The 13801-nt window shown below is 42.8% G+C and overlaps 1 long non-coding RNA gene across 1 annotated transcript; it reads left to right on the top strand.

Annotated features, from left to right (window-relative positions):
* Positions 1 to 325: 325 nt before the first annotated feature.
* On the top strand, positions 326 to 12448 carry LOC137570747 (uncharacterized). The gene is made up of 3 exons (XR_011031160.1): positions 326 to 432; positions 7294 to 7440; positions 12084 to 12448. It is a non-coding gene; the product is annotated as an uncharacterized lncRNA (long non-coding RNA).
* Positions 12449 to 13801: the final 1353 nt, after the last annotated feature.

Raw genomic sequence — 13801 nt, 5'->3', positions numbered from 1 at the left:
ACAAGCAATGCTGGAAGGTCATGGGATATATTTGTCACATAAGCAAATGATTTGGCGTTAGAGGCATTGCCTTCCTAAAACCGAAATAATTTATATGTCATCATTTCTAACACACTAAAGTACTGATGATTAATTGAAAGCATTTCTATTATTATAATAAGTGGCCTTTATTTATAGTGGTGGAACTGCATGACTGCAGATTTCCTGTAAGCTTAGAGACTGTTGCTTGTGGAACTGAGTAGAGTTTGATGACGTCACATTAATAATCCCCACAGAGCCTCTTCGCAGTGTCAACATTTGGCTTCTGGTAGGATGGAGGAGTGAGGCGTGAGAAGGACTGTGCTCCAGTTTCACTCTTGGTCCTCTACTCTGGAGCAGAGTTAGAAGTTAGGAGCCTGCACAGGAAGTCAGGCTTTAGACAATGTCAGTCAGGTAAGCTGTAGTATGTTACTGCAACCTGTGCTTTACAGTGGTGCTACCATAAGTACTACTATTTCAGCATTTGTTTGAACTTGCAGTTTGAGTAACTTGTCTGTGAATATTATACATCCTCCTTCTGTAATGGACTCACACTTTATATCATACTTTGCATACTATGGTTTGCATACGTTATATATGGAATGTATGAAAAGGCCTTTTTCAACTAAATGGAAATATAAGTAGAACATTAAGGCCTCTTTCACAGTGCGACATTAAAGTCGCATGTTAGAAAATGTCTTAACGTGGACTAACGGACAGCAATACTAAGTCTGTGCAACATTCACAGTGCACAAGTTGCATTGTTTGTAACGTGTAGCATTATTAGAAAGTGCTGCATGCTGTGCGTTATACACGTTATTAACTGCGTTGGACTGTTTGCACATGCTCAGTAATGACCTGGAAGCATACTTTTCATTGCCTGTATGCGACGATAACAGGGCATAGAGTTGCGTTGTGACATTTTTGGGATGTTGCGTTTAGTCGACTTTAACGACGCATCAAAATGCAATGTCCCACTGTAAAAGTACCGTTACAGACATGTTTTTTCATTCTTTTCAACAGAAGTTTCCACTAGAAATTAGGAATATGTATAAGGGTACAAGGTTCAAAAATCATAGTAACCAATAAAAATAAATGGTATTTAGGCTGGTACACAGAGTATTTCTATTGATCACCGTGAACATTATAACATCTTCTATCTTTCCAGTGGTTTATTAAGCAAGCTTAAAGTGAACCCAAGGTGAAAATAAACTGATGAGATAAACAATTGAATCTGTCCTCCTCCTACTCCTAAAAATGACTATTTTAGACATCTCATGGTTTTGTTTTATGTATAAACATTTACAAAGTAGATTTCATGTTTTATTGTCACTGCTCAATTGCAGTGTTTAAAGCATCCCTAAGGTAAAATACATGAACTAATGACCTTTTTATCTATCCCTTGCAATCAGAAACCCAGTTATCTGCTTAGGAATGTGTTTATAGCTATAATTTGTTATCAGTGATGGACGCTATAATCTGATTGGGTCCTGACTGCATAGCTGGATACAGTGGCTTGCAAAAGTATTCGGCCCCCTTTAAGTTTTCCACATTTTGTCATATTACTGCCACAAACATGAATCAATTTTATTGAAATTCCATGTGAAAGACCAATACAAAGTGGTGTACACATGAGAAGTGGATCAAAATCATACATGATTGAACAAAACATATTTATGTGTTAGAATGGGCCAGTCAAAGTCCAGATCTACATCCAATCAAGAATCTGTGGCAAGATCTGAAAACTGCTGTTCATAAACTCTGTCCATCTAATCTGACTGAGCTGGAGCTCTTTTGCAAAGAAGAATGGGCAAGGATTTCAGTTTTTAGATGTGCAAAGCTGGTAAAGACATACCCTAAAAGACTGGCAGCTGTAATTGCAGCAAAAGGTGGTTCTACAAAGTGTTGACTCAGTGGGCTGAATATTTATGCACACCCCACTTTGCAGTTATTGATATGTAAAAAATGTTTGGAATCATGTATGATTTTCGTACCACTTCTCACATGTAAACCACTTTGTATTGGTCTTTCACGTGGAATTCCAATAAAATTGATTCATGTTTGTGACAGTAATGTGACAAAATGTGGAAAACTTCAAGGGGGCCGAATACTTTTGCAAGCCACTGTATTAACTCTTTCAGGCAGGCTAAAAAGAGAAGGAGCACAGCATAGGTGTCTGTGTTCTTGCAGCTATATATACATATGTCTATCTCATCACGTCACATGTCATCTCAGGCACACCTTAATATGTGTTGAAGGAGGTAATCCATGTAAATCCATATTCAAAACAGATTGCACCACTTTTTTCCTGGTGTTAAAATGCCCCTGAAATGTAATAATTAATGGGAAGTTATGTCCACTGTTTCCTACAAAGGATCATTTCCAGTCTCTTTGAAATACATGTCACCTGGCAATATGCTAACAGAATGTCTCATACTATCCAGTGTGCTCAGCCCCTGTACCTATAATAGTATGCCACCTGCTGTATAACTGACAAGCAGCAGAGTACTGATAATGAGCTGGTCAGGTACAGGGAAATAATTACTGACTTCTTAAGCACCAGAAAAAACTATTATGGAAATTCTGAAAAAAGCTGCAGTCCTGTTACCACTACAATATTTTTAATGTGCATCTACACTTTGGTAAAAGGCGATAAAACTACCCTGAGCTACTGCATCACCACTTTACTAGTGTAGGTTGTCACTCCTCAGTAATGAGGACTTTCTGGATGCAGCTCCTCTCCAGTCTCCAAGCCTGTTGAAGTACTGTACATACGGTAGTTTCAGGCAAAGAAAAAATCTCTCTCTCTATGGAACAATAGGTTAATAGCTCTTACAAATCAATGTCTTTATTTGCATGATCAAGGGTTTGTCACAGCTCTGATTGGCCACTTCCAAATATAAAATAACACTGATAAATTAATGACTTCTGTCTGAAAGCCAGAGAGAAGGGGATGCTGCAGTCATACTGATCACAGTGAAGCCATGAGTAATGGTAATCAAATATGAATTCAATAGCACTTTGAGCACACAGATTAACCATTTCCCTACCCTAGGGTTTCCCCCCTAAAAAACCCAAGCAATTTTCTACATTTCACACACCTCCCATTAATTAGCCAACTTTATTAGTACTCATCACACATAAATGATCTATACCTTGTTTTTTTGCCACCAATTCGGCTTTCTTTGGGTGGTAGTTTTTGCTAAGAATTATTTTATTTTGTATGCATTTTAACCTCTTGCCGACCGGGTCACGCCGATGGGTGTGGCTGCGGCGGCAGCCCCAGGACCACGTAACGGCGATCGGCGTAAAGTCCTGGGGCCAGCTAATGCAGGAGATCGCGCGCAGGCTGCGCATCTCCTGTCTGGGGGGCAGAGCTCCGCCCCGCCTTCAGTCTCCGAGCGGCGATCGCTGCTTGGGAGACTGTTAGACGGCGTGATCGCCGTCTATTTACATGTACAGCGCTGCGATCGGCATGACTGTCCACCTGGGGGACAAGAGAGCGATCGGCTCTCATAGGCAGAAGCCTATGACAGCCGATCGCCATGATTGGCCGGCTGGAGGGAGGGAGGAGGGGAGGGATAAAATTTAAAGGAATAGCAATTTTTATAAAAAGATTTGTAAAAAAAAAATAAACACAGGGGGAGCGATCAGACCCCACCAACAGAGAGCTCTGTTGGTGGTGAGAAAAGGGGGGGGATAATCACTTGTGTGCTGTGTTGTGCGGCCCTGCAGCTTGGCCTTAAAGCTGCAGTGGCCTATTTCACTAAATAGCCTGGTCACTAGGGGGGTTTAGCCCTGCAGTCATCAAGAGGTTAAAGGGAATAAGGAGAAAAAAATTAAAAAGTTGTTATTATTTCTCAGTTTTCAACCCTTACAGTTTGAAAATAATTAGTGTTACTGTAGATCAAGCATACACATTTTATTTGCCCATGTGTACTGTTTATTTCAACATTTAAAGGGATGCTGTAGGGGGGTCAGGGGAAAATGAGTTGAACTTACCCGGGGCTTCTAATGGTCCCCCGCAGACATCCTGCGGCCGCGTAGCCACTCACTGATGCTCCAGGCCCCGCCTATGGTTCACTTCTGGAATTTCAGACCTTAAGGTCTGAAAACCACTGTGCCTGCGTTGCCGTGTCCTCGATCCCGCTTATGTCACCAGAAGAGTACTGCGCAAACCCAGTATGGTCTGTGCCTGCGCTGTACGCTCCTGGTGACATCAGCGGGATTGAGGACACGGCAACACAGGCGCAGTGGTTTTCAGACTTTAAAGTCTGAAATTCCAGAAGTGAACTGGAGGCGGGGCCGGAGCATTGGGGAGTGGCTGCGCGGGCACAGGATGTCTGCAGGGGACCATTAGAAGCCCCGGGTAAGTTCAACTCATTTTCCCCTGACCCCCCTACAGTATCCCTTTAACCACTTCACCACTGAGGGGTTTTACCCCCTGACCACCAGAGCAATTTTCACCTTTCAGCGCTCCTTCCATTCATTCGTCTATAACTTTATCATTACTTATCGCAATGAAATGAACTATATCTTGTTTTTTCCGCCACCAATTAGGCTTTCTTTAGGTGGGACATTATGCCAAGAATTATTTTTTTCTAAATGTGTTTTAATGGGAAAATAGGAAAAATGTGGGGAAAAAAAAAATTATTTTTCAGTTTTCGGCCATTATAGTTTTTAAATAATGCATGCTACTGTAATTAAAACCCATGAAATTTATGTGCCCTTTTGTCCCGGTTATAAAACCGTTTAAATTATGTCCCTATCACAATGTTTGGCGCCAATATTTCATTTGGAAATAAAGGTGCATTTTTTTCAGTTTTGCGTCCATCCCTAATTACAAGCCCATAGTTTATAAAGTAACAGTGTTATACACTCTTGACTTAAATATTTAAAAAGTTCAGTCCCTAAGGTAACTAATTATGTATTTTTTTTAATTGTAAATTTTTGAATTTTTTTTTAATTACAAAAAAAAAAAAAATGGGGAGTGTGGGAGGTAATGAGTTAATTTTTTGTGTAAAAGTCATTTATTTGTATGTGAAAAATGTGTAGGGTGTAGTTTACTATTTGGCCACAAGATGGCCACAGTAACTTTTTGCTTTATTGCGACCTCCAAGCCTCCTTCCGGAAGCTTGGAGGAAGAATAAGGAGGCTGGACACGTGAGTTTCTTCTCACAATGATCGCGCTGCCCATAGGAGAGCAGCGGGTCATTGTGGGGCTTAGATCAACGAACGGGAATGGATTTTCCCGTTCATTGATCTCCGGGCGAGCGGGCGGCGGCGGTTTTACTAGCGGCGGGCGGCGTGTTTACGAGCGGGAGCGCGGACAGCGTCGGGAACGCGGAAAGTACGTGTTTCTCCGTCCCTGGTTTTTAAAGGATGGAAAAAGGGGCGGAGAAATACGTACGCGCGGGGGTAAAGTGGTTAAATTATGTTCCTAGTACAATGTATTGTGACGATATATAATTTCAAATAAAGTTGTATTTTTCCATTTTTTTGCATTGTAGTTTATCAATAATTATGATCCATATTTGCCAAAATGACAGTAATATATCCTCATGGCATACATATTTAAAAATCTAAGCCAATTTATTAGCTCCCACCCTCGTAGTTAGCCAGATGTGCCCCTTTATTCCCCTCTTCCCATCATAGATACCAAGGTGTGCCCCTTTATTCCCATCCCCCCATAGATAGCCAGATGTGCCCCTTTATCTCCCCCCAGTATAGATAGCCCCTTATTAGCCCCTCCCCATATAAAAATCCCAGATGCGCCTCTTCATTAGCCAGATTTTCCGCTTTGTCCCCGCAACCCAATTGATAGCCAGATGTGCCCCTTTGTTCTCCCCCTCCAATAGATAGCCAGATGCACCCCTCTATTTCCCCCACTCCCCCATGGATAGCCAGGTGTGCTATCCAACCAGCCATTCAACCTGCATCCAACCAGCCATTCAAGGAGCTACAAACTCTTAAATCATTGCACTAATGGGCTGTAGTGGTATATAGATAGGACAGTGGTCTGCAAACTCATTTGTCAAAAGAGCCAAAGATCAGCAATAAAACGATATAGATTTCTTTTGAGAGCTAAATTTCTTTTCAAGGACCGTGTTTTTAGGAGTCTGTTTAAACTAGCTACTGACATTAAATTAAACCAGATATCATAGTAATAATCCTATATCATGACCAAAAACAATATTTCACATTAAAATAGAAATATGACAATACACACATTTAATGTGAAGAATGACCTTGCATTTCCTTGGAATTTTGATAATGATTATCCCCCAAAGTTATTGACACAGCTTTGCATTAATAATGGTGGTTGACACTGGGCTGACTCACAGGGGGACACTGGCCAACTTACTGGTTGATATTGGGCTGACTTTAGACTTTTCAGCAGTGTGCTAGTTATAACTAGTAAACTGCTGAAAGGTCTAAAGTTGGCCAGTTGACATTATTCAACATGCGTGGGGCTACAAGAACCAGCAGTGCTCAAATTGGTTCATTATACAGATCCTATCTGTTCCTATTATATAAGTTGAAGGTACACCAAAATAAACCATGTAGATCCCTGCTGGTTCTTGCAGTCCCATGCAAGCTGAATACTTTTGATTTTCCTTTCAGCAGTGTACTAGTTGCGGAATATGAGAACCCATAGTAGTGCTTGGCCCATCCATTCACATCCAACACATTAAGAGCTATAGTTACTCGCAGCATCCCTAGTAGTGTACCATTACATCTTGCTGCTGCTGATTCTGCTGCCGTAGTCCGGGACTAGTCTGATGGAGGCTCTGAACAAGGCTGTGCACTGTCTGCAAAGTCTACGCAGTAGTGCACTACAGCCTAGGGTGCACTCACAGTCACACAGCACCGCTGTAGAGAGGCCCAGAAGGGAGGAGATAGAGGGTTTTGCAGGGCTGGGCTGCACCAACTGGCAACAACAAAGAGGGGGTCCAAGCATAGTGGCAGGTTAGCCCCAGCTGCTATCAGAGCCGCACTCAAATGGCTAATGGGTCATATACGGCTCTAGAGCCACAGATTCAGACCACTTAGATAGGAGAACTACAGCTTGAAAAATACAAGGGAAATCAGGAAAGTAACAGCCATTTTCAATTTATCAGCCAAGAAAGCATTTCATTTATTTTGTTGTAGACACACTATTTTCTGATTACTTCTCCACATAATCACTTGTTTATTTAAGCATTTATTATATAATATGTAGTATATAATACAATTATATATTTTACAAGGTTTGTAATTCCTTTGTTATTGTAGCATCACATTCCTCACCTATGGGTAGGATAATTTGACAGGGACTTCATGTTAACGTTGCTGAACAAACAGTTACCAGCATTCTGTAATCGTGCAACAAGTGATGCAGGTAGAGAAGAGGTTAGAAGAGGTTAACCTGACAGTTCAAAGGTACATTAAAACATTTTAATAGACATTGATGTCTCTTAAATAAATGAATATAGTACTAGAATAGCTCATTACAGATTGACAGTGACAGTGTACTGCATATATATATATATATATATATATATATATATATATATATATATATATATATATATATATATATATACTGTCACATTGTTAGTGTTAGTGTGTTTATAAACAATGGCGGTTGGTGCTGTCTTTTCTATTTTTCTTTCCTAAAAATGCTCACACATGTGCACGCGCACACACGCCCATGCACTGCTTTTTACTGTGGTTTTGCAAAAACTTGCAGCTACAAGAGTGAGGCAGGGAACACACTTGACTGTTTTAGTGCGCGTTTTCTGCACAGAAAAACTGAGAACTCATGTTAATCAATGGGCTAGTTCACATATACGTTGTTCGCGCGCAGAATAAAAACTGACATTCTGCATGATGACTCTGCACATTTTGTGAGTTTTCTCTATCAATTACAGCAGCTGCTGTGAAAAAACGCACGCGTTTTCCTGCATAGAAAAACAGTTGGTGTGCAGAAAAAGTATGCAGAAAAACGCGCGCAGAAAACTGAAAGACAAGTGTGTTCCCTGCCTGAAGGGAAATATCTACGTTTTCAAAGTTCTGCTCATTATTACTCTATACTTCATGCATTTTCCTACTAAGAACACAATAAAGTAGCTCTGTGCGACTAGGTATGACTTGTCTTTCCAACAGCCTAAAATCCAATTTTATACAATGGAATATCTTATAATTTAGCATTTGTCAGAATTTGTTTGCATCCATTATATGTCAGCGCTAAGTTCCACTGAATGCTCAAAAGCAGAACTCAGCAGTCTATGTGCCAAGAGTTCAACTAACACTATATTAAAGTTGCCCTGCACAGCACTCCTGATGGAATGTTGAGCTTTCATTGAGTACTCCCCATACATACAGAAATATTCAACACAGAGCTTCATAAAGCTGCAAACTTTTGTCATGTGGTTAGTAAAAGTATCTATGGAGTAGATTCTCATAAAATGATTTATATCGGGAATGAAGTCTCCCTCCGTTATATGCAGTCTGAAAACAACCTTTCTTTTAACTACTTCCGGACCTTGATAATTGAAATCTATGCCAGGGTGTAGATTTCAATTAACTGTCGCTGTGTGCATCCTCCGTTTTTGTCGCTCCAGCCAATCATGCTGCTTAATCCCCGCTGCCTGTCTCTATGATGGCAGAGCCCTGTGAGTGGGTCAGGAGCCGATTTCTTTGGCTCCTGGCCCTGTCTTTCAAAGTAAGCAACTCCCATTGGCTTATATTGAAAGACAGGGCCAGGAGCCAATGAAAGCTGCTCAGTGGCCCAGGTTCCTGACGTGTGGCAGTGACGGCGGTTGCGGCGGGTATGTGCGGCGATTTGTTGAGATTCTGCCGTTTCTGTACCAGTGATCTCTGGTTCTTAAAGGGGCAGAGACCGCTGGTACTTAAGTGGTTAAAAGAAAGTTTTCTTAAAGGAATACTATCAAACTTTACCTTTTTATCTAAATACCTTAAATAGGCATAAGGGAGTACCGTATTTTCCGCCGTATAAGACGCACTTTTTCTCCCCCAAAAATGGGGAGAAAAAGTCACTGCGTCTTATACGGCAAAGGCAGGGAATCCCTGAGTTCCGATCGCCCGCCGTTACAAACCGCCGACCCGCCGCATCATCGGGGATTCCCTGCATAATCCCAGCCGCATGTCTGTCACTATGGTGTGCCGTGTCCCCCCTTCTGTTACTTGTGTGGCCGCTCTGACAAGCCCCGTAGTAACTCATGCGTATAAAGTATTTCCTTGCGCCCCGCGTGGCCGCTTTGTCCCGCCCCCGTCGGAAGCCCCGTATTATGTCTCACCTCATGCATATAAAGTATTAACTTGCATCCCGCGTGGCCGCTTTGTCCCCCCCTCCCCTGTCGGTGTCTCCCATGAAATACTTTATATGCATGAGCTGAGACACATAATACGGGGCTTGTCAGAGCGGCCATACAGGTAACAGAAGGGGGGACATTAATGCAGAGACAGAGAGACCACACAGGGAGGGGAGGAAGGGGGACATGTAATACGCAAGGAGATCATACAGTCAAGGGGGCTGGACAGATGCTACACAGGGGTCAGGAGTGTGTGTGTGTGTGTGGGGGGGCAGTCAAAGAAGAACACAACACAACAGGGGACACCTGGGGACAGAGGCTGGACAGAGCAGCCACACAGTGGGTAGAAGGGGAAGGGGGACACCCAGCGACAGAAGAAGACACCTGGGGATACACAGGGGACACCTGGGGCAGAAGGGGACACACAGGAGGTCAAAGAGGACAGAAGGGGACACCATTATTAGATGCTACTGGAACATGGACACACCAGGATTAGTATATCTTTTTTCCCCTGGTTTTTGCCCTCTAAACCTGGGTGCGTCTTATATTCCGGAGCGTCTTATACGGCGCGAAATACGGGTATCTGATGACTATAGTAACAGTAAAAGGGAAAAAAATATCCCTTCCCTTATCAGATCTCTGGAGAGCTGGGGTGTTGGGGGAGGTGATGGTATGCGGATGGGCAGCTATACGCTATCTCATTCACACACTGCACTGTCCTGCTTGTATAAACAAAGTATGCTATGCTGACAGGGGTGTGTTGTGGCCGGGTGGATTTCATTCAATGATCTGCCTGGCCACAACACACTCCCGTCAGCACAGCATGCTTTGTTTATACAAGCAGGACAGTGCAGAGTGGGAATGAGAGTGCGTATAGCTGCCCACCCGCATTCCATCACCCCCCCTCACCCAAGCTCTCCAGAGATCTGATAAGGGAAAGGATGTCTTTGTCTCCCTACTACTATGCCTATAGTCATCAGAAACTCTTCTGCCTATTTAAGGTATTTAGAAAAAAAAGCTAAACTTTAATAGTAATCCTTTAAAACAACATAGGGTATCTCTCATTCTCTCTCTCTCTCTCTCTCTCTCTCTCTCTCTCTCTCTCTCTCTCTATATATATATATATATATATGTATATATATTCCCATTCTACTTTAAGTACTTGCCGATCACGTCAAGCCGATGGGCGTGGATGCAGTGGCAGCCCCAGGTCCGCCTAATGACAATTGGCATAAGGTTCTTGGGGTCTGTTTTGCAGGAGAACGCGCACTGATGCGCGCACATCTCCGCTTGGTAGGTGGAACGCTGCTCCGCCTTCAGCCTCTCAGCGGCGATCGCCGCTAGGAGACTGTTAGACAGCGAAACCAGCATCTAATTAGCTTGCACTGCGCTGCGATCCACGGCAGTGCTGTACTGGGGACAGCCATGTGACACGGCTGTCCCCTCTGTGGGCTCAGAGGTGATCCGCTGTCATAGGCTGAAGCCTATGACAGCCAATCACAGTGATTGGCTGGCGGGGGGAGGAAGGGACTAGGAGAAAAAAAACCAGGAAATTTATTAGTACAAAAACAAATAAATATGTACAAAAAAATAAACTTGGGGGTGGGGGGAGAAAAGGGGGGGAATCACTTGTGTGCTGACATGTGAGCCCTTACAGCTGTAGTGGCCAATTTATTGAAAAATGGACTGGTCTTTAGGGGGGCTTAACACTGTGGTCCTCAAGTGGTTAAACCAGACCCGGACTCTTAAAGGGACACTATTGATTAACATTTTTTTTTCAATTGAGACAGGAAATGTTTGGGAAGTGCTGCTTAGTACTGATGTATACATTTCACTGCTTATCTATTTGATTACTGTTCTCTAATTCCTTTCACATTTTTCTGACAGCAGTCTGCTAAAATTCTGACAGCAGACTCAGCCATGAGGGAAGGGGGGAATTCCCTTCATAGTGCATTATTAACTCTGTGTGCAGAGAGCTCAGTCAGAGACAGGCAGAGCGTTCTCTCACAGAGAGCAAAGGAAATGTATCTTATGTACAACATAAACATTTGTAATACTGTAGTGTGGGAAACCTGATACCTGTTTAAGCAGATATTGATAGCACACAGTGTACACTTTTAATGCCACACATAAGCTCTTTAGAAATGCCCTGCACTTAGCCCTGTGTGTTTGTTTAGCTACATCAGTGTAATCAAGAGCTGTGACTAAAGCCTCATCTACACGAGGCGATGTGACTTATCAATCAAGACGCTGATGCGGCTCGATTGATAAGATCCGTCAGGTCGGATTGCGCCACCGCCGATTCCCTGCTCGTTTCCCCACGAGGGGACAATGGCAGGGAATCGAGCGGAAGATAAACGGCGCCGGCGGGGACAAGCGGGGATCAAATCCGACGCACGTGCGGGCGAGCGGGGACGTGGCGGGTACACGTGGGGATGCGGATGAGGCGATTCGGCGGCTAATCGAGCCGCCGGATCGCCTCGTGTAGACGAGGCATAAGAGGCTGCTGAGAGCACCACAGCTCTGCCTCTACTGGAAAGACTGAAGCTTGACTCTTTCTATGCTCCCTGCAAAGTTAATCCATTTAAAACTTCAGGATTTTTTTTTAGGATTTCTTTAAATTGTAAAGAATATTTTTTTTCCCCTAAAGGCTATCATGGCGTGGCTAATCTTTCAGTTCAGAGAGCAATTTCTGAGTTTAAATCTACTTTCATGCAGATACCCACATCATTCTGCTGTTTGTTACAGGGACACCAGATGAGCTTCATAGCTGCAGCCCAGGAGTTCAGGAACAGCTGATGGAAAATAAGTATCATCCCTGCTACCTGTTGGTGTACCCCAAGGCTCCGTTCTAGGATCTCTTTTCTTCTCCATCTCTATTCATGGCCTGGGGCAATTAATACACTCTTTTTCCAAAATCACCTCGAAGCTGATGCCACTCAAATCTATCTCTCAGCTCCTGACCACTCTACATCAATATTTTGAGTCCCTGACTGTCTGTGTCATGTCATCCCGTTTCCTGACATAACATGAGCAAAACAGAGATTGCGATATTTCCACCGTCTCTCATTTCTCTCCCACCTATAGATACCATCAATGTAGAAAATTCCCAAATAACCTCAACTCCTAAAGCTCACTGTCTGGGGGTAATGCTGGACTCTGAGCCCTCATTTAAATCTTATATTAACATATTAACAACCTCCTGCTACCTCCATCTCAAACTTATCTACAGAATTAGTCCCTTCTTTACTCATGAGGCTAATAAAATGCTTGAACATGCTCTAATAATTTCCCGTCTTTATTACTGTAACAACCTATTCTGTGGCCTACCAAAAAACTCACTGGCACATCTACAGCCTATACTCTGCTGCTCACCTCATCCACCTCTCATCCTGCTTGTCTGATGCCATCCCTCTTTGCCAATCCCTCCAATAGCTGCAAATCAGCTGATTTATAACTCATACCTTACAACTGCTCATACAATGTTTAAAACACCAGTAATGAGCAATGATGTTCTGCTTCTAGCTGCTGACTTCCTATTGGCTTAAATATGGTCTAAACTCATTAACCAAGGCTGCAGTAACTGGAGACCAGGGGCTGACTCTTTGGCCCTGTAGGCTTATTTTGTGTGCACCACTTTTAGGAGTAATGCTATCCTTGTGGAGAAATCCAATGTGGCACTATCGGTGTGCTTTACTCCATCTTTATAAAAATCTCTATACGTTAGTAGCGTAACTTGTGGAACTGCTGATGGAAGTAAGGGTAATATTGCTGTACGCTGTCTGTGCGCAGCAATATTACCCCTGGTACATGTATCAACCCCTAAATTAACAATCACCCATGCCTCAAATCTCCAGTAAAGATAGTCTATTAGTATGCAGTGTATCTAAATAATAATGCCTTATCAACAGGGCTTGGGCAGAGGGACATATTGAAGTACATAAAAGCAATGCGGACAACAGAAGTCTCCAGTAGGATGGAAGCCCTTTTCAGGATTAGCAAAACAGCAGTGATCCTGATGTTAAAATTGATGGTTTCATTATGAAGATAACATCCACAATTCAAGGGTTACATAATATTTTCGCCTGGAGTTCCATTTTGCTGCTGACTTGCCTTCCCACGTTTTATAGCGTTAAAAATATCATTGCCTTTCTCTTTGTTAGCAATTGTGAATTAATCCATGTTTCTCCTTTCATTCAGTATCTGCATCAACCTATACTTACCAGTGAACAATTCCACTGAATGCTCAAAAACAGATCTCAGCAGGGCTATGTACTGAGTCCTTCTAAACCCAACATTAAAGTCTTTACTTACGTGGGACAACTGATGGAGTGCTCAAGCTTTCATTGAACATTCCCTGTACATAGAGAAATATCCAATGCAGGATTTCACAAAGAGTTATTTATGCTACTCGCTAATCTCTGTTCCGTGAGGATTGAACAGTCAACTAAATTTGTTATCCTGTG

Source organism: Hyperolius riggenbachi, chromosome 4 (genome assembly GCF_040937935.1).
Source record: "Hyperolius riggenbachi isolate aHypRig1 chromosome 4, aHypRig1.pri, whole genome shotgun sequence".
NCBI lineage: Eukaryota > Metazoa > Chordata > Amphibia > Anura > Hyperoliidae > Hyperolius > Hyperolius riggenbachi.
The sequence above is the reverse complement of the archived record's forward strand: the minus strand, read 5'-3'. Positions and strand labels throughout refer to the sequence as shown.